Here is a 25,503-nt window from a genome sequence, read left to right as displayed (position 1 = left end):
AGGAATCAAATCGATTATATACTAATCAGAAGCCGGTTTAAAAACTCCATCACGTGATATAGAATCGGATCACAATCCGGTGGTGGCTGTAGTAAATATAAGATTCAAGAAACTACAGAAAAGTGCAGTTAAACAAAAGATAGACGTTAAGCAACTGAAAAACGCAACTATACTGGAAAGGACAAGAGAACAGGTAAACAACAATCTTAGAAACATCGCTGCAAAAAATAGGCAATGTAGAGAATAAATGGATGGAGATAGAAAAGGCCCTTATGACAGCTGGTGAAGGCTCCTTAGCTCCAAGCAAAATTAAGAAAAAGGAATGGATGACAAACGAAATTTTGCATCTCATGGAGGAAAGGCAAAGAAATAAAACCAACAAGACAAAATACAAAGAAGTGAACCGTGAAATTAAGAGAAAAATTAGAGAAGCCAAAGAGAACTGGGTTCTGGACAACTGCAAGGAAATAGAAGAATATGATAGAAAGTACGATAACTTTAACATGCATAAAAGATCAAGGAAATAACTGGTAAAAAAGTGAAACAAGCATCCATAGTAAAGGACAAAAAAGGTAAAATAATTACAGATTTAAATGAAAAACTGGCAAGATGGACAGAATACATTGAAGAACTTTTTTGCAGACGAAAAACCTGAAATAGCAGTGGCAGAACCTACAGACGACACAACAGGGCCTGAAATCCTAAAAAGCGAGGCAGAATATGCTATAAGGAACACAAAAGGGGGTAAAGCTGCAGGACCAGATGAAATTCCTGTAGAATTGTTGAAACTAATAGACGACGACGCACTTGAAATAATGGTGAACCTCTTTAACACAATTTATAGAACAGGCATTATACCAAAGAAATGGCTCTCCTCTACTTGTGTCACAATCCCGAAGATAAATAACGCCAGAGAGTGTTCAGACCACAGAACTATAGCATTGATGAGCCACACACTAAAAGTATTTTTAAAAATAATTCACAAAAGAATATTTAATAAATTAGAAGAGGACATAAGCGCCACACAGTTTGGATTCAGAGGTGGACTGGGAACACGGGAAGCTTTGTTTGGTCTGAGTGTGTTAATGCAAAGATGTTTGGATGTAAACCAACACCTCTACGTAGGTTTCATAGATTTTGAGAAGGTCTTCGATAAAGTCAGACACCAAAAGCTGTATGAAATCCTAAGAAGCAAAAACATCGACAGTCGCGACATTAACATCATATCCAGATTGTACTGGGGACAAACAGCAAAAATCAAAGTTGATAATGAGTTAACCGAAGAAATTGAGATTCGTCGAGGTGTGCGTCAGGGTTGTGTGCTTTCTCCACTATTATTCAATATATATAGCGAAACAATATGTCAGGAAGCGCTCCTAGAGCAAAACATTGGTATGAACATTGACGGAGAGTTAATTAACAATATACGATACGCTGATGACACGCTAATACTAACAGATAACCTTTTTTTTTTTTTTTTTTTTTTTGATGAGGGTGGAAATGTTCTAAACACCATACCATTGCTCGGCGTGTGTTGGATTCAGAGCAGAGGAAAACATCTGAGCCCATTTCCCCCTATGTAGAGGAGGTCCTGCAAACGGATGCCTTTCTGTTGCCCTGCCTACCAACTAAAACCACCCATTCTTCGTCAAGACACCCCCGTACGTGTTCAGTTAGCGAACGAAACTTAGAGATGCCTTGCGCTGCCTGAATTAGTAATAAAGTTTTGTTGCTGGTTCTTAGCTAGAAGCGGTAAGGAACCAGAAGAAAAATGTATGTAAAATAGGCCCATATGTAAATGGCCTTGCCGATGGTATTACCTAAGAGCGGTAAGGAACCAGGGGGAGAGTATATGGAATGTATAGGTATACAAGGTAACAATAAGGTGTAAGAATATTTGGTATTAGGTAATATTAGGTAACAATAAGTAAGTATACATACGTATGCAATAAACAAGTGTACTACACACATATACACACATACATACGTACATACACATACACACCTACGAACACACAAATACACATATACACATATTTACATACATATTCATACAATGATAACTAGTTTTAAATGGAGGTGGATTGCCCCAGATCACTCTCATCCTGTCTCAGTTTCTTTCTCTATCATGGACTTTCTCTTCATAATTTTTGTTACTTGGTCTACAAGAAATTCAAAGTTCTCTCTGCGTTCCATAGCGACACGTATCAAGTTGTCAGAGGATATCTCTCCTAGCTTTGTTCGCATTATGTGTTGTTCCGACGCAAACACCTTGCACCTAAAGATACAATGCTCTGCATCGTCTTCTACTTTACATATGACACAATTATCATCGCTGGTTTTTCGTATACGATACGTGTAAGACCTGAAAGATCCATGTCCGGTCAGGAACTGCATAAAATAAAAATTTACTCGTTTGAACTTACATTTGTACCACTCTATTACATTGGGTATTAGTTTTTTGGTCCATTGTGCCTTGTCTATCTGTGCCTCCCATTCTGCTTGCCATTCTGTTAGTAATTGTTCTCTAATGGCGGCTCTGACCTGAGGTAGGTGGCCGTTTCGAGAGTTATAAAGCATCTGCCGTTCTTTAGCTAGGAGGTGAATAGGGAGCGTGCCCGCTATTACCTGTAGGGCCATCGTTGAAGTGGTCCTGTACGCACTTGTAACTTTTAATAGAGGCTTTCGCTGGGCTCTGGTTATCATGTCTCTGTACTTTTTGTAATTTAGTACGTCTGCCCAAATGGGGGTTCCATATAATATAGTTGACTGTACCACTTGCAGGTACATTCTTCGTTTTTGGTTGCTTGGGCCTCCTATATTCGGCATGATTCTTTGTAGGGCTGCCGTTCTTTCTTCCGCCCTCTGGACTACATTTGTCAGGTGTTTTGTGAACCTTAGACCTGTGTCGATGTATATGCCTAGGTATTTTGCACAATTTGTAGGGGTTATAATAGTACTACCAATTTGAAAAGTCATCTCGGGTCTTCGTCGTGGTCCTTTTAGTATGACCACTTCCGTTTTGCTTCCTGCTAGTTCGAGATCGTTTCTAGCCATCCAGCTGTTGACTTTTCTGCAGCATGTGTTGACTTTGTCTTCGATTTTCCAGTTCATGTCAGTCATGACTAGTATCGCCAGGTCATCTGCGTATGCAATAGCTAGAGTATCTCTACCATAGTCTATTTCTAGTACCCCGTTATATAATATATTCCAGAGTGTCGGACCTAATACAGAACCTTGCGGTACGCCGGCTGTTAACTTCTGTTCTGTATTTTTTGCCACTGTAACGTATCTATTAGTAAGATACCTTTTAATGATATTGATGAGATATCCTGACACTCGTGCTGATTCCAGTTTTGTTATGATATGTGCCCAGTTGGCAGAGTTGAAGGCATTCTTTACATCAAACATAACCAGTATAGCCCATCTTTTCTTTGTGTTTTTTACAGTATCGGTTAAACTTTTTACCGCGTCTATGGCTGATTTAGCTTTTCTAAATCCGTATTGTCTGTTGGAGATAGTCTCTCTTTCACTTAATTCATCTTCTAGGCGATTTTTGACAATATTTTCGTATAGTTTTCCTAGACAATCTAATAAACATATAGGCCTGTACGAATTGGCTTCGTCCGGGTTTTTACCGGGTTTATGTATTAGTGTAAGTTTAGCTAGTTTCAGCTGGTCTGGAAATTCTTGTCTTGTTAGCAGCTCATTGAGTGCTATTCTAGTAGCTTCTGGGCATTCATTCACTAGTATTTTTATCGCCTCTGGTGGCACACGGTCCGGTCCAGGGGATTTACCTATTTTGATGGAATTGGCGGCTCTGGTGAGTTCAGTCGCCGTTAATTCTTTGGGACAGTTCTCATCGTCTCTAATCAGGAAGTCGTTTATAGGCTTGTTAGGAAACAGGGTATTCGCTATTTCCCTTCTTTTGTCATCGCATAGGTTATATGGGGTCTCTGACCTCAGCGTCTTAGTGGCGATCCTGTATGCTTCGCCCCATATATCGTTCTCCAATGCCTCGCACAAGTTCTGCCAGCATGTACGTTTAGCCCATTTGATCAATTTATTGAGTTCCTTTTTGGCGTTCTTATACTCTTCTTTAACTTGCTGCGTCCTATTTCTCTGTGCCGTACGCCTGATTCTAAGACATTCTGTCCGCTTTTGGTGAATGTTTTCATTCCACCAGTATGGTATTGTGTATGTGACATGTTTGCTTTTGCTGCTCGCTTTGTGTGCTTTTATTATGTTGTCTCTAAAGTTATTAAAGTTGGTAGTTTCTTCTTGTAAGTTCCGTATCTGATTCCTGAATTTGTTCTTATCGAACTCGAGTAATTTCCTGCCGTGCCTGGTTGTGACCTTAATGCCGACTTCGTATGAGATGTACTTGTGAAACGTAAAGATGTTATCATCAAGCACATCCCATCCCGAGATCTTCTTAGCGCAGTTGTTGGTTGCTAGTGTAATGTCTATGTGACTTCGCGACTCACCTCTTTCGAATGTGGGTTTACCATTGTTTAGCACAGTCAGGTTTGCGGAGGAGATCCATTCGTTCCAAATTTCTCCTCTTTTGTCATTTTTTGGGGACCCCCAAAGAATAGATTTGGCGTTTATATCACCAGCAATTATGTATGTTGTTTCTCCCTGTGACGCCTCAATGATTTTTTCAACCCGCTCAGCATATTGTGTCATGGTTATATTAGGTGAGATATAACAGGCTATGATTGCTAGTTCGTTTATTTTTATCTTTAGAAATCCCTCTTTTTTGGTAATTTTGTTTATGCACACTTTGTTGTTTACCAAAAATACAGCAACGTCTGCTCTGTTATCGGAGATCCAACCAATTTTTTTTGAGATATTTTTATTCGGTTCTGGGACTATGATGATATCTGCGTCAATTTGCAGGGCTTTTGAGTAAATCAGGTCGTGTGCCACCTTTGCCCTTCCGATGTTCACCTGCAGTATTCTAAGTCCTTTTGTCTGGATCGAAGCCATTTCAAGTCGTTACAACTAGCTCTTCTAGGTCACTAGGATGAGAGTTATCGGGGATCAACTGAGTATTTTTCGCAGAGTGTTGTCCGGAGATAGTCCAGACATCTGCGGTCCTTCAGTGTCGGGGACGGGATTGTTGTTTTTGTTTTCCGCTATGTTGCTAGCCATTTCCACTACCTCGGCACACATACTCTCGAATTCCTCCATTAATGAGGGGAACTTAGCCTTACGAAAAACGTCGTCATCTATAGTATCGTCATCAGGATTTGGCGCAGATGTCGAAGGTATGTCATTTTTCGCCCGTGCGATGTCTTCAACTATCGGTTGGGGAAAGGGTGTCGATGGCGGTTTAGCGGGCACGCTTTCTGTTAGTTCTTTTGCGCGCGTCTTGTCGGCTAGTCGCGCCCTTTGGAGAGCGCCACTAAATTCTCGGCACCGCGCGGTTCCAATGTGGTGCCCCTCTTTGCAGAGAACACACCACTCCTCATTTCTGCATGTGTCCTTCTCCTTACAGTCCTTCTTTCCGCACTTAAGACAGAGGCCAATACGGTCAGGACCGTCGCACTTTGAGATGTCATGTGTGTACGACCAGCACCGTTGACATCTCCTAACTACGTATCTTTTTTCGACCTCGCATCTAGCAAGGCCCACTTTAATGTGTCCTATCTCCAACACTCTTTTGGCTGCCTCGGTAGACAGAACAACCGTGGCTGCCAGCGTGTCCCCTCGCATCTTTCTTAGACTTTTAATCAGGAAGTCCTTTTCCCACTTGCCTATCACTACAGACAGTGCATTTTGCAATGTCTCTGTGTTTGTATTCGCGGTCATACCTCTGACATGTATAACCGTGGACCTATCTTGTCCCAGTTGTCTTGCCTTGAAGCCGCTATCTTTGGACGCGATGGCAGTCTTTATTGCCTTGACGGCATCTGGGTCCTTATCTAGGGTGATAAGTAACTTACCATCCCTAGTACTAACAGATAACCTAGCAAATTTACAGTTTTTGATGGAAAACATAAACACCCATACCAATAAGTATGGTCTAAAACTGAACATCAAAAAGACTAAATTCATGATTGTAACAAAGAAGCTATATGAAACTAATGTGAATTTAACCATAAATAATCAGCCAGTTGAAAGAGTTACGTCCTACAAATATTTAGGGGTTTGCTTCACTGATACTAATGACCACACAAGAGAAATCAAGAGGCGAATAGAGATAGCGAGACAATCGTTTGTCAAAATGAAAAAGTTCCTATGCAGCCGGGACATAAATTTAAACTTAAGAACGAGAATGTTAAGGTGCTATGTTTTCTCCGTTCTGCTGTACGGCATGGAAGCCTGGACACTGAAAAAGATAAACATCAAAAACATTGAGGCATTCGAGATGTGGTATTACAGGATAATGTGGAAAATACCATGGACAGAAACAGTAACAAATCAAGATGTTCTGCTGAATATGGGGAAGGAATGCGAAGTCATAAAAACCATACAAACGAAAAAACTGGAATATCTGGGCCACATAATGAGAGGAGAAAATGGAATAAGGAGAGGAAAGAGAAATGTGGGACGTAGGAGGATTTCCTGGTTGCGAAATTTAAGGGAGTGGTATGGGTGCAGTTCAATACAGTTGTTCAGAGCTGCAGCCAACAAAGTAAAGATTGCTGTGATGGTAGCCAACCTCCGATAGGAGACGGTACTGCAAGAAGAAGAATGGATCAGTTAAAACACACCATTAAAAGATGTTACAAACGAAGTTTTACTATAAATAACTAAATTTTAAAATGTATTTTGTTCATTATTTTATATGTTATATTTTATATGTGTGTTATAAATGTTGAGTGTCATAGCTTTATATAAATAATCTCGACGACTAGTAAGTTGCACTGACAATTTGTAATATATTGTAAATACTTACACATTCTTCTAATTACAGTGTCTTGAAGAAGGAATAAAACAATTCCGAAAGCTAGACCAAAAGTCAAAAGAGTGTTTCTGTAACATCCCGGCCAAACTTTCTGACTGCAGCCCTAATAAACGTGTTGTTTGTTTATATCGACAGTCAATAATATCCAGTATTTCTTGTATATATATATATATATATATATATATATATATATATATATATATATATATATATACACTCATTTGATTTCTGTGAACAGTATACTAATTGAGGATTTAGAAGAATTTGACGTGACTATTAGTTTACAGATTCTTTAATTTTTTTAGTGTTAGTTTCTTGACCTAAAAACTACTTTAATACAAGCCGTATTTCATCCCATTTGGAAGCTTAAATGTTTACAACCACGCTACAAATAATATTATCGAAATGAAAGTTGTAATCATCCAGCAGAATAGAAATTACAAGCCGTTTTCGACGTATCGACAACAATAACTATTCAGATATAAAATATCAGTGCTCTTTAAAATTTCCGGCATACATCCCTTCTAGTAACATAATTTGAAATTATATAATTATCCAAATAATATCTAGTCAAGCTGTCGAATCTATTTCATAATCCCCCGTACGAGTACGAATGCGCTTTAGAACCTCCCTTATATGTGGCCTATATTGTCTTTCCGGCTTTGAATTAAAGTTTCATCCCCTAAATAATATCTACCTTCTGACGCCCCATGAGAAATCAATTTTATTGTTATTATATTTACTACAAATATGACTTTTTATGTCGTGTGTTTGCTATTTATATTTCAAAAATTTTAGCTAATACGATTATACAGTTATAAAATTTTTATGGTTAGCGTTTTGATTTCGCGTATATCTTCGTTTTCAAATGGATAAAGGGAGTAACGCAGAAGGTGGTGACAAATTGAATCTTTTTATGATTCAATTTGTCGCCACTCCTTGAACAGTATTTGGAGATACGTATATATATATATATATATATATATATATATATATATATATATATAATATATATATATATATAATATATATATATATATTATATATATATATATATATATATATATATATATATATATATATATATATATATATATCTGTTTAACTTATGTCCACTTTTATGAGTGTCATTTAAGATGATTAATAATATAAATTATCTATATATATAATAAATAATAAAAATAATAATATATTTCATCATTAATTGTTTCATTAATTATTTCCGGGCTTTGGCATCTATTAGCTAGTTATTTTCTGCACATATATCTTCTACCGACCGTAACTTTTATTACCTTTATTAAAATATTATCAACTGATAATAAACCCTGAAGCAAAGATTTATTTTCCAGTAAAACGAAAATAAAACATTTGTACTTACATAAATAAGTCAACTTTCTTGATAAATATATAAGAATATAACGATTGTATACATTGTAAATACAACAGATATAATATTTTTAAGGAGTAACGATTTTCACAACCAGTGTTGTATAAGGATATATTATTTTCTGAGTTTATATAACTTGTTAGGAAGTTCTCTACGGTATCTCGCGGATGAGAATTATTATCAAAGGTGCATAAATTAGTAGGTAGAAATGATACCCTATACGCTTATAAAAAAAAGAATCACCATAGATGAGCTGGTCATGCAGTGAGGGTGGATGATGCTAGATAACCGAGAAGAGCTCTAAACGGTAAAATGCAGAAGACTAAAAGAAGGGCCACGTAAAAAATAGAAGAACGAATGCGCAGAATTTGCTGAGTATTAACTTAAAGGCTAACGGCGAAGGTCTGCGTATATTGGAGAAATACAATATTGACTATCCTAAAAACTGGGAAGCTCCAAGAATGGCAGGAAAGGACTGGCTATACGGTTTTATGAAACGCCACCCAAGATTATCTCCAGTTTTGTTTATAAATACAGCTGGAAATACAATACCTCCTGCTCTAAAAAAACCAGAGAAAAGGGGAAAACCAGAACAGAAAAATTTTGACAGGAGTGAATTGAAAATTGAAGATTTTGTGCTGGTTAAATTCGAGACTGTAAAACAAAAAGATGTGTACTATGTTGGGAGAATCATTGGTAAATGTGATGATGGGGATGTTGAAATTTCATTTTTGAGAATGTCATCTAAAGTAAATTATGAATTTTTCTACCCCATCGTACCAGATATCTCTCTCTAGTGCTTCTTTATCAGAAAGTGTAGCCCTTTTGCCAACTCCTTCTGAGCAGGGTACAAAGCGACAGAAATCATGATTGTCTTTTTCAGTTTCATTGGAAAACTTCAATATGCATTAGGTGTTTGATTAAATATCATAATATAGTTTTAAATATTGTAATAAATAATTTCTAAAACATTTATGTAAGGTTGTCATTTTTCCAATTGTGTCTTAAGCTACCCCATTCCCCGTCTGAAGGTGTCCCCAAGTGGGTGTCCCAAGTGGGGCACCTTCAGATGTTTTTGAAAAAGTAGTATTAATTTTTTTTACAGCAAGTATAGGGTTTAATATTAAAAGCATATATACAGTGAAAGTTGGGTGAACAATGTATTTTATGAATATTTTCTTTTCTTTATTTGGTGAGGTATTTAGAGTGATATGACAGGTCAAATTTTTATGTCTGAAGGAGCCCCACTCTCCCCTAACCTAATAATAAATTCTAATGTATTTTGGACATAAAGCATCACAACACCACAACAAACGAATAAAAAGATGATATCAAACTTGTTCATAAATATAAAAGTGAACATAGAATAAGATAGAAGTAAGCAAAAAAGTACATAATATGTAGAGAAAATACGACAGAATGAAGAAACAAAGAAGGAACACTTATAAAAAAATGAAGAACAATTTATAAAATAAGAGGCAAGTAGATATCATGAATAATAATGGAAAAATAAAAAAGTATGAGAAAATGAAAAAGTACTTTTATGTATGTATGCTCAAACTTAATATTTTTTGGCAGTGTTTTCTACCTGATCAATGATTTTCTCACTGCATATTTCAGCTGCAGTTGAAAATCACTGCATGAGAGCCGTACATACCGTAAACACACCACGGCAACATTTTTTTTGTAAGTGACAAATTGCTGAACATAGGCATGAGTTATATTCGTTTAAATAGTGGTGTTTATAACGGTTCCGGTTGAATTATTGTTCAAATAGGAATCATGTAATAGGATTAATTTGGGTGGAATGATGTCGGTCTAGTTGCAAGGGATAAACTATACTCTGCCCTATTGATATACAGTATTCAGTGTAGTATGGAAAGTGAGGTAAGTCACAGGATTTTGGCCTGTGAGCTTTTCTGTTCCCATGGGCGTTACGATATATTTTCAAAGGGTTTGAAAAATAAATAAGCACGTTAAAATAGTTATAAATAAAACATAAAGCTTTTATTTTATTATATATTTATTTATTTTAAATGAATAAATAACGTAGTTACCTTAAAGATATTTTTTTAGTACCCAAATATATTTTAAGCGTTTTTCTATTGCCACTATTTTAGATCCCTTACATATATAGTATTAATTATTATGTTATTTTAATTTCCTTTGACCAGTTCCGCATATATCCTTTAGGCTATTTTTCAAAGACTTTTAAGTTTTTTTTTGCTTTGTCTACTATGTGTTTCCATTCTCTCCGGTCCTGAATCTTTTCTCTCCAGTTTGAAATTTCTATCTTTGATATATCCTCTAGTAATTGGTTTTTCTATCGTATTTTGTCTTCCCCTTGGTATATCTATTACTGCTTTCTCGTTATCCTCCTAATTAATGCGTCTTCTTCTCATCTTTGTATATGTACAAACCATCTCAGTCTTATCAGGCACTTATTTGGATCGCCCTTCTTAAAAGTTTTTCAAGCATGTTTTCGTCTTTCTAATTTTGGCATCTAGTTTGTACATTCGTTTCAGCAACTCCTTTCCTCCGTTTATGATCAGTTCGTTGTTAATTTCATCTGGCCCCGGAATTTTGTTTAATTTTAGTTGTTTTAAGACATCTATGAATTCTGGATAGGTAGGCACGTCTTCCTCTACATCTCTATTGTCTGTTATGTCTTTGTCTTCTACTTATGCCTCTTAGCTTAGGTTTTATATAGATCCGTAAAATGTTTTTCCCAATGTTTTTTGTTTATTTTTAATGCCGCTTCATATCTTCCTCAAATTTTGGTTACATATTTGCAATACGAAAATATCCACAAGTATATGTTGACTAAAGACTCTTTAATACGAGCGCTAATGTCCTCGCGTTCACAGCGCCGCGTTAGCGTCGACCCACCACTGGCACTACCATGGAGTAAATTATATGAACGGCAATGTCATTGGAAGGGGAAAGACTTTAGAAGTAATAGAAATATAATAACAGAGGACATCAGAATTAACCAAGTAAGATGGTACGGGCACGTACAAAGAATGGATGACAATAGAATCACAAAACAAGTATTAAACTAAACGGCACACGGAGATTAAGTTGGAGAGGAGCTGACAAGGATATAAAAGCGAGAGGAATAGAAGAGTGCCGTCTGAATGACCGAGACCAATAGAAGTTGAAAATCAGAAAACTGCGAAAAAGGCTATAAACTGATTGTATATGATTCTATGTATGTATATATAAATATATATATATATATATATATATATATATATATATATATATATTCAATGCTTTCTCACTAATTTACACAAAAGTTCAAAAATATTAAAACAAATTAAGAAATTAAAGAACAAATTTATCATCCAAATCGTAACAACAAACAAATGGAAAGACTGTTTTAAAGGTCTATTAACTGAGGACAAAGAGGCTTTTCTGGAGTCTGGATTCAATAATAAAGAAAATATCAGGTTGATATAATCACCGATTAAAGTAAAGTTTACGAATTGCAAAAATCATGTAAAGAAATAAAAAATGGAAAATGGCAGTGTATGGTATGAATGTTCTGATGACACAACTACGAAAACTTTTTCTAGGATGCATAAATCAACATCGGAAGATGGGATGGCAAACAGAAAAATTAAAAGTAAGAACTATATCATAGTAGTCTCAATTATATATTGCCCGCCAAAAAATAAAATACAGTCACATTTGAACACAACATTTTTGAACTCCCAAGAAAGTAGATTTATCATCGGAGGTGATTATAATGCAAAACATACTAAATGGGGATCAAGAATAACCATAATTAACGAAAGAGAGCTCGCAAAAGCGTGCAGATAATTAAACTGTAAGGTAGCATCGACTGGAAAGCCAACATATTGGCCAACGGATCAGAATAAAATCCCTGACCTGATTGACTTTTTCATAATTTAGAATATTCATTCCCCCATTCTCCTCACACTTCTCGTTCCACTCACATATCTTATTTGGCGTTTATACTTTCAGTTTGGAAGACGTTTTATAAACTAAACTATTATATATATTATATATAATATATATATATATATATATATATATATATATATATATATATATATATATATATAACAGCGCTACAGGCCTTGTAGGCCCCTGGCTTCTAAAAACTTGGTTATTTCGGTCCCTTGCTTTCTCTCTCCAATTGCTCACGCCTATTTCTGACAAGTCTTACTCTACTGCTTTCAACCATTTCCTCTTATTTTATTTCCCATTTCTCTCTCCTTCAGTATTGCTTTAACATTTCGATTCTCTGGCATTCGTATAGTATGACCAAGCCATCTAGCTCTTTGGGCTCGTATTTTTGCCGTAATTGCTGGTTTTCCATACATCCTCATTATTTCTTTATTCGTTTTATTCCTCCGAAGATTTTTCTCCGCACCTTTCTTTCCCAGATCTCTACTTTCTTTTCTTCCTGCTGGTTCATAATCCACGTTTCTCTAGCATACATCACTGTAGGTCTGATTACTATCTCGTAGACTCGTAGTTTAGCTGTTCTTGACACTTTTTTGCTTCAATAATATTTTGTCTATCTCTTTTTCTTCTTTTCCCGTGTTTGTTATGGTTACTCCTAAGTATTCAAATTCTGACACTTTTTTAAAACTATAGATACTCTCTGCTCCTTTCATTTTGATATATTTGTTAATATTTGTTATATCTCCCCTCATTTGCATATATTGCGTTTTTGTTTGGTTTATTATTAATTCGTATCTTTTCGCTTCTCCTTCAAATTTCTGGAAAACTTTTTCTAAATGTTTTTTTGTTCTCGCTAGTAACACCACATCATCCGCGTACGCTATACACTGTTCCCTGCTATTGAAAATAGTTCTGTTTGTGCTCATATTTGATCTTCTTACGATGTGTTCTAATCTAGGTTGAATAAATTCGTTGATAGCGGATCCCCTTGTTTTAAACCTCTATTCACTGTGAACTGTCTCGAAAAGCTTCCTTCCATTGTTATCCTATTTATCGTGTTCCTAAGTATCATTCTCACTAGCCTTATAATCTTTTCTGGTATTTCTAATGTTCTTATGGCTTTAAAATCGATAAATAGCACATATAATCCTAAGTTTTGTTCGTAGCCATTATTTTGTATTAATTTTAACATACTTATTTGATCAATAGTTGTTCTTTCTGATCTAAAACCTCCCTAGTATTCTCCAATCATTTTGTTATCATATTTTATTTTTTTTATCAATCTTTATCTGTTATCTGTTATCAATCTTTTCCTAATAATTTTTGCAAGTGTTTTATAGACTACTTCTAATAGTGCTATACCTCTATAGTTTCCGCACTCCGTTTTGTCTCCTTTTTTATAGATAGGACACCTCTCCTCACACTTAGTGACGAAATAATACGGAAAGAGACCCCCTATACTGGTAAATGTAAGGACAGATTGGCAGAACTTCATAAATGAACTAGAAGACTCGGTTAATCTTTTGGTCCCTTTGAAAACTAAAAATCAGTTAGATGCAGAAGTTGAACTGTTTATCAAACAATACTCCAAACATCCCTATTAGGACAAAAGGAAAAAATTATCCGAAATAAATCAGAACACTGATTTCTAAAAAAAAAATTACGTCGTAAATGGCAACAAACCAGATTACCCCAAGTTTAAATAATGCGTCGCTACATCTCCAGCGAGAAATACAACGCATCAAGAACGAATCGATTGTGACTTAACGAGTTAACAGCTAACAAAAGTAGTAAATATTTGCTCTGGAGCAACAAACGGCTCAAACGACCTATACTACATAACCCACCAATCAAAAACACTGATGCAAGCTGAGCTCGAAGCAATGCTCAAAAAGCCAGTCGCTTTGACAGCATGTCAAAAGCACGTTCCTACCAAACAAAGGAAATGACTAGATCAACGTGAATTCTTTTGAAGCAGATTTCTTGGAAATTAAACCTATTAAAAATCCCAAAAAAGGTCAAGAGTTTGATCTAATAACAGGCGAAATATTAAAACAATTACTAAAGAAAGGCATCACTAAGCTTACATACCTATTTAATGCATCATTTAGACTAAAGTATGTTCCCAAAATGTGGAAAGTGGCAGAAGTCCTAATTATTGAAAACCCAGGAAAGCCACCAAATGAGGTTTCATCCTACAGGCTTATTTCATTATTGCCTGTACTTTTAAAATTATATGAAAAGATGCTAATAAAAAAACTAAAAATCATCACAGAAGAAAAGAAATTAATCCCACTATATCAGTTTGGCTTTAGAGAGAGTCATTCATCGATAGATCAGATACATAGAATCACCAACATCATTGAAAAGGCGCTAGAGGGGAAACAAATCTGTTCAGCTATCTTCTTGGTTGTGGCCCAAGTTTTCGATAAGTATGGCATGAAGGCCTAACTAAGAGCACTCTGGAGACAGTTTTCATCATTATTAGAGTCGTACTTAACTGAAAGACACTACACAATCAAGCAGGAGGATACTTACACAGAGTTAAAGGAAATAAAGGCAAAAATGCCGCAGGGAAGTGTGCGCTCGGTCCAGTTCTCTACTTGTTATATACTAGCGATATCCCTGGACTCGAAAATGAAACAATCCCAACATTTGAGGATGACAAAGCTGTTCTGACGCTGGGAAGTAATCATGACGAAGCTGCAAGAAATCTACAATCTTCACCGTGAATCACCGACCCAATGAACATGTGATTATCGGAGCCATTCTGCTCATTTATAGAAGAAACACTAGTTTCTTCCTTGATCTTCTACATTCTTTCCGTATTAAAGGAAACACTGATTCTGGAATCATGCAGTTGAGATCAATTTAGATAAAAATTGTTCATTCATCATCAATATCAGATTGTAGAATGTTTCTAAAAGTATTTCTGATTCCAGTAACAGTTAATTAAAGTAATTAGAAACATCTTATTTGGCGTTTATACTTCCAGCTTAGAAGGCGTTTTAAAAACTATTATCTTTTTAGTAAATCCATTTTATATCAAATAGATTTCATCAATGTTTTGGTTGTTTTAAATGATATAGCAATATTATATTTATTTAATTTAATTATATTAAAAGATGTTAAGATGTTTGGATATCTGTCTGTATATATTGACAACTTAATTTTGATAACAATAATTCGCAAATGAACAATTCGCGATCTAGAAGGTTGAAATATTTTATTTTTTCTTATTGTAGTATTATTCTCATAAAGTATTGTAAAATTTTAAAAGATATACGCACATCAAATTAAAAGACCAATACATACGCTACCACTGCTTTATTTCCCTAGTCTGTATGAGGACTGTCTCCCTGTTCCAATTTCAATAAGGCCATGCCACTCCAAAATGACTATTGCAAACGGCTATTTAGTTCAGTCAACCGTAAAGCAGGTGTCCAGGAGTCACTTATCTATTGTGCTATTGACAAATAATACCATAATTGATATCTAGTAAGGTATTTTAGTGACTAGTTCGAGCAAACTCGTTTGCTTTTGTCGATTTAATTTATTCTGATACGGTGTGGTTTTTAAAATCAGCAATCGAGATAAACAAAATCATCCTTTTAAAGCGATTGTCCTAGGTACAACAATATTTCAAATGATATAGAATGGAACAAATAACGAAACTAAGAATTAAATGTTTATTTAATCTTAATCTTCCAGAAGCTACTATAGGGGAAGAATAATACGGTTTTCGAAAAAGCAGATCTACTAACGACAATATTTTTATTATAAAACCAATTATTGAACAACGAAGAGAATTTTGTTTTTATAGGTTTTGAAACAGATTTTATTTGGGTTGATAGGCACAAACTATTTAAAATTATCGAAAAAAGAAAATACCCAATACACCTGATTAGAGAAATAATAACATCACATTTAGAAATACAAATGTCACAATTAAAACGTGGTCAAACGAAACAAAACCAATACAAATTAAAACAAGCTTTTAATGTGAATATGATAAAGAAGACAATGGGGGCTATGATGTATCATTTACGTAAATAATTACATACTAGTGTAAAATTCAGAAAACGTACATCAGATTACAGTTCTCAAAACATAATGTGTAAAAACGGTATGATGTATCATGCCCTGCGTTGCTATGCGTAAAATGACCAAGCCACAGCAGAAAATTACATAAAACGTTATTTTCGGTTCTGTCATATCCTGAAGATCTGTCAGATAATTCAAATTAACCTAACTTTTGGCTTCTTGTTTGTTTTTGAAAAAATGGATTTTGTAAATTTGTTATTACTCAATGAATTGAATGATGTGGCAGAAAGAAATTATGTAAATGTAGAGCAACTTCAGTTACGGGACACCAGTAACCCATTTGAAATAGATAACCAACTCTAACTAAATTGCAATAGAATTAAAGGTTCTCTCCCTACTTAATTTTGTAGGAAATGAAAGTTACCAAAAATGTACTGGTAACAACCTGTTATTTTCAATGGAAGAAAGTACATTTAGTAAAGTATTATCAGAAATAGCTGCAGGGATAGTGGAACACTTTGTGCCAAAATGGTGAAAAAGATGAAGTACAGCGTAGTTCTCATAGAAATGATTCCAAAGGAGGCAAATCAAAACAATGGTTGGGTGTTGGAAGCACAGAGAATAAGAAGTGTTATTGCTGCAAACTTTGTGTAGTGAAACAAAAACTTATTAATATTTTCATAATTTATTTATTTCACAATGATAAATAGTGATATAGTTTTATAATCAAATATAGTTTAGTAATATAATTTTACAATTTAGTGATATTTCATCATCTTATAATATATATGATAAAGTTTTATAATCTAGTATAGTTTAGTGATATAAATGTTAATATTTCAATTAATTACAAAAAGCTCAAAACAAACAATCTAAAACATATTACTCAGTGGCTTAAAAATTTTTTAAACTGTTTAGATAATACGAAGATATTATATTGCTGCACACTGTATTATAACATATTAAATTAAAAATGTTTATATATTGTTAAAAACAAAAACATAAATCATGTATGTTACAATTAATTACAAAAATGACACAACACTAACAAAATAAAAATATATTACAACCTGGCTCAAAAGTTTTGAAAACCTTAGAGAATATAAAGAAGTGTTATCGCTGCAAATGTTGTTATAAAATATTTAAATAAAAATGTTTATCCTCAGTTTATTTTATAATTATATGATTTATATTTATACAAACTTTGTGTTATAAAATTGTTAAATAAAAATGTTTAAAAACATAAAACCCGTATGTTACAATTAATTGCAAAAAGTTCAAAATAAACAAATTTAAAATATATTAAAAAGTAGTCCAAAATTTGTTAAAACCCTTGGAAAATTAAAACATACAAGTGAAAAATACAATTTCAAAAATTAACGCAAACCTAAAATATACCACAAAGTAAACCTACAAATACACCTAAAATATACTACTACAAAGAACAAGGTTTGTAGCACAAACATTACAACTTTGGGTTGTATAGAACCTGACATAAAATTCATTAAGGTAGCATACTTTACATGGATAGAGCAGAGCATTTCATCAGGCAAGAGGTAGGTGCAACAGTCGGAAAGGTTTTTAACAGAAGAGGAAGAAGGATTGATGGGACAATAAACCAGAAGAAAACCAAGACTTAGGTATCAAGACAATTTAGACGATGATTTAAAATCTATTGGAGTTAGAATGTACAGAAGAGTTGGTAGACACAGGGGTGAATGGAGGATTGTCCTAAAGAATTATTTGCACAAGCACAGAGTTTTACATTATAGCCTTGTTAAAGCTGGAAACATATATTCCTGTGTTGCATTGATGTTGACTAATGATAATGGTAAAACAAACTAAAATATATTACAAAATGGTCCAAATGTGCTCATAACCCTTAGAGAATATGAAGAAGTATTATTGCTGCAAACTTCGGTGTTGTAAGATAAAAAAAAACAAATAAATAAAAGTGTTTATAATTAGTATATTTCATAATGATAAGGTATTTATGTTACAATTAGTTACAAAATCAAAAAGAATAACACAAAGATCAAGACAAAACAAAAATCTGAAACATATTACAAAGTGGCTAAAAAATTTTGAGTTATAAAATTGTTAAATAAAAATGTTTGTATTCAGTTTATTCCATAATTGAGATATAATTTTATAAAGGATATGTTTATAGAATTTTAAATAAAACTATTGCATTTTTAATTTTTACAGGTTGACTTCCTTTTCCTTCTAAAAAATATTATACACCATAATAAACATAATACATCAATAATTAATCTTTACTTTTAAACTCCAATGTATTTATAATCTGGGGCTCCCCAAGATGAATCTTTGAAATGAGTTCCACTCATTGAACACCTAAAAATTTAGCATTTATTAAATTTGATAGTAACAGAAATTAATCTTCTTACATGTCTTCATTGTTCTCCTGTTTTTTAGGGCCACCATCTACTGTATTTACCATGATAGCAAATTCCTCTCACAATTGGGCTACTTTCTTAGCTTTCCTTGACTATTTTGCCAGTAAGCACTATTTATTTTTATGAAGTCTAACATCACTTACAATTGTTTCCTGGTTGTTTTCTTTTTAATTGAAGCCATTAGTTTATTTTATTATAATTATAAAAAAATAGTAACTTGTTTCCACAAATTACATACAATAACATAACCTAACTAAAAGCGAAAACGGCACCTAATTTTAGACAGCTTAAAAATTACATTTACATATAGATAAATTACATATCAAGGTAGGCAACCCGTTATACTTAGTTCTTACATCATACCGATTTGAAAATTTTTACATAAATGTGTTAAAATCGGAGTTTACAGCATGTAATTATTTCACATAAACGATACATCATAGCCCTCATTGTTCTGAAAGTGAGCTACAGGGAGCAATCAACAAACTGTATCTATACGATGAAAGGTATGGGTTGGAAGATAAATCCCCATAAGAACCAAAAAGTAATTGATTATTCATTAGATGTCAATTACCTATGGTGTTACATGAGTTTTGAGAAAGATAGAAACAAAATGTAAACAGAATTGGTGAAAACCGATGAACTAGACAAAACCGAAAAATCGGAAGTATAAGGCATCCCTTGAACATGTCAAGCCAACGTTTCTTGTTGTTGCTTTGATGTTTTTGTTATAAAATATTATTATTGATATTTAAAACCCTAAATTTTAAATAACGTATTTGTCTGTTATTAAAAATAAGATCCTACGGGCTGCGCCAATAACAATTTTGAGGAGGAAATTATGCATTTTTGCACTAAACATTTTAATTCGTCTAAAATCAAGTAATAGCCTGTAGCAGTTGATTTAATAAAAGTGAAATATGGTGTGAGTGAAATTGAATAAATTTATAATAGTATTTAAAACGAAATGAAATGATGCAATTACACATTTTACTGGGAGTAAAGCGCGATTTTGTATTCAAGCGGTGTCGTTACTTGTTAGTGGTCGTGGTTGTTGTAACGAGTGGTGGTGTCGACGCGACGCGACGCTTAGCATCGGGGCGCGACTCATGCCGCGACGCCAACACGTACGCACTAATTGCACGCTGATGAGAACGTGCGTTTTATACTTTACTACTGTTGTTATTGCCAATTTTATACTAACAAATGCGGGTAATTGTTCTTCCTCCTATATAAATCCCAAACAGCTACGACGACGCGCTATTGAATGGTTAATTATTGATTTTTTAAATATGAATACATTGTCGTACACTTATTATTTATATATGAACTTTTTATATAACAATTTGACGTAAGTTTATATTGTAATCAATACCCAATATGTGCCGTGGCAATTTCTTAAGAGATTGTTTGAGGTTTCAAGCTGTTAGCGATTCAAAAGTGGAAGACTTCAGAGCATTTAGTGAAGTAGATACCTTGGCATTAATTTTTTATTTTATAGTGGGAATTTAACCCACATTATTCGGCTCTAAAGGCAGATATACTAACAGATGAGGTACCTAGGTTACAAGGTCTCATTACTCTCATCAAAAACCGGGTCATATAACACCATTAGAGAGTTATGTCATGATATTTCCTATCTTTATATGGTTTTCTAATCTTTTTATACTTACATTATTAGAATGTCTGTGTAAGTCAGCTACTTTATATATGCGCAAAGACACGTGCCACATTATAATCATGCATTCAATGAAAAAATTAAATCGATAATTATTATTCAGCAAGCGAACCTTAAAGAAAATTAAGTTTATAAAAATTTCAATATAAATTCAAATTTAAATATTACAACATTTTACAGTTATTAGTGGAAAACAATTTAAAAACTAGTTCGTTTGGTATATGTCCTACTAAAAGCAAGTATTCATAGATTTAATACGGAATATATCAACGCATTGTGGAAAATAGATCTATTACCATTTATCAAGTCTTGTAATGCAAATCTATCATTCTTTTAAAAAATCACATTTCGCTAGCTTAGATTCCAGACTTATCTACTGCGTCATTATTTAGGTTTCACGTCCATATAATAGACTAGATGTGGTGATTATCTTTTATCGTTGTACCTTTATTTTTACGTAATTATTCAATGTTACTAAAACCCGTCTGTAAAATCACTCAATTGTTCTGAGGGGGTATTTACCTTCAAACCCCATAATCTTTGTCGCTTTCGTTAATATTTTCATTTTGAATTTTATATTGTCCAATGTCCAACAAGCGTTCAAAAATAGTTGACATCCTAAAACCAGGTAAACCACCTGATAGTCCCAAGAGCTACAGATCAATAGCTCTGCTGTCTGCAACATACAAGCTACTACAACGGCTAATTTATATAAAGCAAAGATATATGTGATCAAACTTTGAAAAATATTATACATGAAGCTGGCCTGCATGTCAAACGTCCATTGTTTTAGTTTCTAGGTTACGTCATAGCCATCGTGGACTCTGATTAAGCTGGGCATAACAACATGTGCATTACAGCTTACAAGACTAGAGTTCTGTGTTATTCAAAAATGAAGCTAGGTTTTGTTTCTATCATGATTCCAGGAGGGTAAGGGTTTGTAGAGGATGTGGTCGACAAGAGAGTTTCAGGCATTTACAGCGTGTTGATCCATACGGTGGTCTACAAGTTATGGTGTGGTCTGGAATGATTTTTCATCATTCAACTGTTCTCGTTTTTGTGGAGGACACTTCACATCAATATCAAGACATATATTAATCTTCTCAAGCACAATCGCCAGATCTTAATCCCATCGAGCAGGTATGGAATATGCTTCAGAAATGGATTACTACTCAACTGCACAATGTTTATATTAAACTGAAATTGATATAAATTTCAGTATAAAAATCACATTTTGATATACTTAAACATACTTCAGCATATTTTAGTCCTTGATTTTTTTCACATCATCATACTGCTAAATTTTTCTCACTCTGAACTGACTATTTAGTCAAATAAGTCAGTTCAGATAAGCCAGTAGTCAGTTTAGATAAGTCGATATTTGTTGGTTCTGTAATTTTTAAAGTTTAGTGTGATTTACAGTTTAAAACTATTAGAAGGTTTTTTCTTAGTAATTACTAATTTTCCCACCGCTACGATTATTCTATTTATATAAATCTCCTGGTTACTTTGTAAATATCTCATTTTTTACAAGGCCTACAAAGTTATATAGATAATATCCTATGGAAATAAGAAAATTAATGTCATACCAACTTTTGATGTATGATCTGTAATTATATAATATCTACTTAATATATTTTAAAGTGTATCTTATTAAAATGTCTACTTGATCCATAAATGGGAAACTGTCATCGTATTTCAGCTCACGTCTATGAAGAAAAGAATTTATTACTTCGTTTGAAAAATATAATACCAGTACATTAATATTAAAGAAATAAAATAAAGAGATATAGATAGAGATTAATTCTAATGGGAATTGTTAACGCTAAAATGAATGGAGAACACTTATAGATAAAAAATACGAAAATAGGGATTTGAAAAACAGCAACCCAGCTAACTTTATATTCATGAATCCTGACAGATGCATTATATAGAACTTTACCTAAATTACTCAGGTCGACTATTCATAGAAAAAAATATAACTTCTTACTCTTATCTTACTCTATTAGCCACAGCTCTAAAAATACCTAATAGGGTACAATTAAGGTTTCTCAACCAGGAAATTCTTCTTCTTATACTCACATAACCTATAATATGTAATAACAACTTTAGAAATTGTTGTCTTCAATTTTTATGCGTACAGGTGAGTAGAGTAGTAGAGAAGAGTATTTATTTAACTACATAACAATACAAATATTGTTTGTAGCAAGTCAAAAAGAACATACATAGTATTAACAAAACGAATATAAAACGTAACTTAAATAATATATACAAACACGAACATATATAATAAACAGAAAAACATTTATGGCAAAGTTACGGTAAGCAGTTCAGTCGATGTTCTGCAATGAGTCATATATTCTTCTGAGCAGTAAAAACAATGGTTTTGAAGATATTTTTTTATAACTTTATCGAAACTATTACAGCTTAGCTGTTTTATACTTTTTGGTAAAATATTGTAATAATTATAATTAAGACTATTTTTTTCTGAAAGACTTAATCTACAGCGATTTGTTCGTAGGTAGTGACAGTTTCGCGTATTGTGAACATGGACATCAGACTGCTTTATTAAATTAGCACGTTTTCTGTGAATTTCAGTTAAAACTTGAAATATCAACAGAGTAGGTAGCGGCATAATTTTGAATTTGATAAAGAAAGGTCGGCAGTGTTCTAGATAACTAACCCCTGCTAAAATCCTGATAGCTTTCTTTTGCATTCTAAAAATTTGAAGTGCATTTGTTGAATTGCCCCATATAATTACACCATAGTTTAGATGAGAGTGGAATAAGGAAAAATATGTCATTTTTAATGTTTCAAAGTTGACAACCCTTGCTAGTTGGCGAATAACAAATAATGAACTTGATAGTTTTTTCTTAAGTTGTGAGATATGAGCCGACCAGTTAAGTCGATTATCTATGGTTATTCCCAATAGTTTAACAGTCTCTTTGTTAACTAGATCATTGTGTAAATTACTTGCAGATATAACCAAATTTTGCGTTTTATCAGAATTAAGTTTTAGTTTCTTTGCAGCAAACCATGAGCTAGATTTAGCAGAAACTTCCTCATGAGATATTTTTAAATCATCATTATTTTTTCCTGGTATAACGTATGTCGTATCATCTGCGAATTGTATGGTTTTGTACGGAGATATGAATTTAGGCAGATCGTTGACATAAATAATAAACAAAAGAGGTCCTAAGACCGAACCTTGTGGGACTCCATGTTTTACGGATAGAAAATCGGAGAGATGACCTTTAGACACTACCGCCTGGTGTCTGCCACATACATAAGAAGTTATAAGCTTAAGAGGGATACCTCTGATTCCATAGTAATTTAATTTGTGAAGCAAAATGTCGTGTGAAACGCAATCAAAAGCCTTCGACAAGTCGCAAAGAGAAATTGCTATGCGATTGCCGCGTTCAAGCCCCTCAATCACCTCGCTCACAACATTAAATACCGCGTTCGTAGTAGAACGAGCACTTCTGAATCCATATTGTGAATTGCTAAAGTAATTATTTGACTCAAAATAATAATAAAATTGTTGTTTGATAACTTTTTTAATCACTTTCCCAAAAGTAGAAACAATGCTTATGGGTCTGTAATTGTCAGTTTTTGAGGAATCACCTTTTTTGTAGATTGGTAGTACTTTTGAGTATTTTAGTATTTCTAGAAATACTCCAGTTGATAGAATTAAATTAATAAGATGAGTGAAAGGTGTTAAAATTATTTGGTAAGTTTCTTTTAAAATTTTGCTATTAATTTCGTGAACGTCCCTACAATTAGAATTACTAAGAGAATTTATTATTTGAGAGACCTCTTCTTCCAGAACGGGACGAAAAAAAAGGACTTGCTCGGAGAAGGATAATTTCTGTAATTGACGAGGACATCGACGTTAATATTGGGAAGAGATGTAATTATATTCTCTGCAATTGTAGTAAAAAATTGATTCATTTCGTCTGGAGGTAGATCAGGTTGTACCGAACTGGATCTTGTGTAGTTTCTTTCGAAATTTACTATTTTCCAGCAGTCTCTAGGTTTATTATTGGAATTAGTAATAAAATTACAGTAAGCTGACTTTTTAGCAATTTTTAATTGCCGATTATATTGAACTTTTTGTTGTTTATATACTTTGAACAAATCGGCATCCTTAGTGGCATCTGCAATGTGTTTAACAAAAAAAAGATTGGATCTGTAAGACCTTAATTCATTATTAAACCATTGCACAGGTGTTTTTTCAGCCATTTGTCGTACTTTTTTAGTGGAAAATTCTTTAATATTAAATTGTTATAAGTTTCGGTAAGAAAGACTGTTAAAAAATCAGGATCATTATTAATATCATAGAAAAAGTCCATATTTGTACTAGCTAGCGCACGTTTAAGCTTCTGTAAACCAGAAGAAGTAATAAACCGCTGAAATGTTTGATAAGTGTCAACAACTTTATGCTCAGAGTCAATAAATAAAAACTGAGCTCGATGGTCAGAAAAACAAGGTTCAAATACGCCCACTCTGTAGATAGTTTCAGAAAAATTTGTCATAATGTTGTCGATGCAACTACTGGACTGGGATGTGATTCTAGTATAATCGTTTATAGTTGTTTTTAAACCAAAAGATGTTAATAGATTTTGAATATCAAAAAAAAAAGGTTCAGATTCAAGTTTAAAATTTATATTAAAATCACCAAGTATGATAAGTTTCTCTGCTTTACTAAGCAAGGATGTTATGACATTTTCAAAATTCACCAAAAATAAGTCAAAGTCACCCTTACCCGATCTGTATACAGTTAAAATATTGGTTTTTATTGAAGGTACATAAATTGCACAAAACTCAGAACTTTGCTCTACATTATATTCATTTAGATTAAGAGAAGAATACATAAGATTTTCTTTTACATAAATTGCAACTCCGCCTTGTTTCTTTTTTACCCTACAAAAGAAATTAGCTAATGAAAAGCCGGAGATGTTAATTAATTTTAAATTTTCTTCACTTTGCCAGTGCTCGGAAAAACATATGACGTCATAGAATTTTTGATCCGCAAGAAAAGCATTTATCATATCGACTTTATTTGAAATACACTGCAAATTAACATGAAACATGCTTACCGTACCTTTTTGAATTAGTTTATTTT

General features: G+C 33.5%; 1 protein-coding gene across 2 annotated transcripts in view; it reads right to left on the bottom strand.

Annotated features, from left to right (window-relative positions):
- The window catches only part of LOC140451858 (E3 ubiquitin-protein ligase Rnf220-like), a 466,577-nt gene that overhangs the window by 350,381 nt on the left and 90,693 nt on the right, over positions 1 to 25,503 (bottom strand). The gene's annotated exons all lie outside the window — the stretch shown is intronic.

This window comes from Diabrotica undecimpunctata, chromosome 10, assembly GCF_040954645.1.
Source record: "Diabrotica undecimpunctata isolate CICGRU chromosome 10, icDiaUnde3, whole genome shotgun sequence".
Lineage (NCBI taxonomy): Eukaryota > Metazoa > Arthropoda > Insecta > Coleoptera > Chrysomelidae > Diabrotica > Diabrotica undecimpunctata.
Note: the sequence above shows the minus strand (reverse complement) of the source record. Positions and strands in the feature narration are given on the sequence as shown.